At 42.9% G+C, this 3010-nt stretch overlaps 1 non-coding gene across 1 annotated transcript; it reads left to right on the forward strand.

Moving 5' to 3' along the window:
• The first annotated feature begins 2299 nt into the window (after positions 1 to 2299).
• On the forward strand, positions 2300 to 2403 carry LOC130937985 (small nucleolar RNA R71). Its single transcript, XR_009069171.1, has one exon. It is a non-coding gene; the product is annotated as a small nucleolar RNA R71 (small nucleolar RNA).
• Positions 2404 to 3010: the final 607 nt, after the last annotated feature.

Consider the following 3010-nt stretch of genomic DNA (forward strand, 5'->3'; position numbering starts at 1 on the left):
AACTTAAAAGGTTTGCTCGTCCTCGAGCAAAAGAAGAAAGAAGAGAGTAGAAGAAGAAGAAATGGAGGAGATGGAGGTGGATGGGGTTTTATGAAGGATGGATGTGAGTGGTGAAGAAGAAGAGAGAGTGGTGGGGTTGGTGGGATCCTGTGGGGTCCACAGATCCTAAGGTGTCAAGGAAAAGGCATCCCTGCACCAAATGGCATGCAAAATTGCGTTTTTAGCCAATTCTGGCGTTAAACGCCGGGCTGGTGCCCATTTCTGGCATTTAACGCCAGGTTCTTGCCCTTTTCTGGCGTTTAACGCCAGTCTGGTGCCCCTTTTTGGCGTTAAACGCCCAGAATGGTGCCAGACTGGGCGTTAAACGCCCATCTGCTAGCATCACTGGCGTTTAAACGCCAGTGGGTTCTTCCTCCAGGGTGTGCTGTTTTTCTTCCTGTTTTTCATTCTTTTTTGCTTTTTTCATTGATTTTGTGACTTCTTATGATCATCAACCTACAAAAGATATAAAATAACAAAAGAAAATAGATAAAATATAACATTGGGTTGCCTCCCAACAAGCGCTTCTTTAATGTCAGTAGCTTGACAGATGGCTCTCATGGAGCCTCACAAATGCTCAGAGCAATGTTAGAACCTCCCAACACCAAACTTAGAGTTTGAATGTGGGGGTTCAACACCAAACTTAGAGTTTGGTTGTGGCCTCCCAACACCAAACTTAGAGTTTGACTGTGGGGGCTCTGTTTGACTCTGATTTGAGAGAAGCTCTTCATGCTTCCTCTCCATGGTGACAGAGGGATATCCTTGAGCCTTAAACACAGAGGATTCTTCATTCACTTGAATGATCAGTTCGCCTCTATCAACATCAATCACAGCCTTTGCTGTGGCTAGGAAGGGTCTGCCAAGGATGATGGTTTCATCCATGCACTTCCCAGTCTCTAGGACTATGAAATCAGCAGGGATGTAATGGTCTTCAATCTTCACCAAAACATCCTCTACAAGTCCATGAGCTTGTTTTCTTGAGTTATCTGCCATCTCTAATGAGATTCTTGCAGCTTGCACCTCAAAGATCCCTAGCTTCTCCATTACAGAGAGAGGCATGAGGTTTACACTTGACCCTAAGTCACACAGAGCCTTCTTGAAGGTCATGGTGCCTATGGTACAAGGTATTGAAAACTTCCCAGGATCTTGTCTCTTTTGAGGTAATTCCTGCCTAGACAAGTCATCCAGTTCTTTGGTGAGCAAAGGAGGTTCATTCTCCCAAGTCTCATTTCCAAATAACTTGTCATTTAGCTTCATGATTGCTCCAAGGTATTTAGCAACTTGCTCTTCAGTGACATACTCATCCTCTTCAGAGGAAGAATACTCATCAGAGCTCATGAAAGGCAGAAGTAAATCCAATGGAATCTCTATAGTCTCATTTTGAGCCTCAGATTCCCATGGTTCCTCATTGGGGAACTCATTGGAGGCTAGTGCACGCCCATTGAGGTCTTCCTCAGTGGCGTCCACTTCCTCTTCCTCCTCTCCAAATTCGGCCATATTGATGGCCTTGCACTCTCCTTTTGGATTTTCTTCTGTATTGCTTGGAAGAGTACTAGGAGGGAGTTCAGTAATTTTCTTGCTCAGCTGACCCACTTGTCCTTCCAAGTTTCTAATGGAGGACCTTGTTTCAGTCATGAAACTTTGAGTGGTTTTAATTAGATCAGAGACCATAGTTGCTAAGTCAGAGGGGTTCTGCTTAGAATTCTCTGTCTGTTGCTGAGAAGATGATGGAAAAGGTTTGCCATTGCTAAACCTATTTCTTCCACCATTATTGTTATTGAAACCTTGTTGAGGTCTCTCTTGATTCTTCCATGAGAAATTTGGGTGGTTTCTCCATGAAGAATTATAGGTGTTTCCATAGGGTTCTCCTAGGTAATTCACCTCTTCCATTGAAGGGTTCTCAGGATCATAGGCTTCTTCTTCAGATGAAGCATCCTTAGTACTGCTTGGTGCATTTTGCATTCCAGACAGACTTTGAGAGATCAAATTGACCTGTTGAGTCAATATCTTGTTCTGAGCCAAAATGGCATTCAGAGCATCAATCTCAAGAACTCATTTCTTCTTATTAGTCCCATTGTTCACAGGATTCCTTTCAGAAGTGTACATGAATTGGTTATTTGCAACCATTTCAATCAGCTCTTGAGCTTCTGTAGGCGTCTTCTTCAAATGAAGAGATCCTCCAGCAGAGCTATCCAAAGACATCTTGGATAGTTCAGAGAGACCATCATAGAAAATACCTATGATGCTCCATTCAGAAAGTATGTCAGATGGACATTTTCTAATCAATTGTTTGTATCTTTCCCAAGCTTCATAGAGGGATTCTCCATCCTTCTGTCTGAAGGTTTGGACTTCCACTCTAAGCTTACTCAATTTTTGAGGTGGAAAGAACTTTGCCAAGAAGGCATTGACTAGCTTTTCCCAAGAGTCCAGGCTTTCTTTAGGTTGAGAATCCAACCATGTTCTAGCTCTGTCTCTTACAGCAAAAGGGAATAGCATAAGTCTATAGACCTCAGGGTCTACCCCATTAGTCTTGACAGTGTCACAGATTTGCAAGAACTCAGCTAAAAACTGATGAGGATCTTCCAATGGAAGTCCATGGAACTTGCAATTCTGTTGCATTAGAGAAACTAATTGAGGTTTAAGCTCAAAGTTGTTTGCTCCAATGGCAGGGATAGAGATACTTCTCCCATAGAAGTCGGGAGTAGGTGCAGTAAAGTCACCCAGCACCTTCCTTGCATTGTTTGCATTGTTGTTTTCGGCTGCCATGTGTTCTTCTTCTTTGAAGATTTCTGTTAGGTCCCCTATAGAGAATTGTGCCTTAGCTTCTCTTAGCTTTCTCTTCAAGGTCCTTTCAGGTTTAGGATCAGGCTCAACAAGAATGCTTTTGTCTTTGCTCCTGCTTATAAGAAAGAGAAGGGAACAAGAAAATGTGGAATCCTCTATGTCACAGTATAGAGATTCCTTGAAGTGT

The sequence above is a fragment of the Arachis stenosperma genome, chromosome 6 (genome assembly GCF_014773155.1).
Source record: "Arachis stenosperma cultivar V10309 chromosome 6, arast.V10309.gnm1.PFL2, whole genome shotgun sequence".
Classification (NCBI taxonomy): Eukaryota; Viridiplantae; Streptophyta; class Magnoliopsida; order Fabales; family Fabaceae; genus Arachis; species Arachis stenosperma.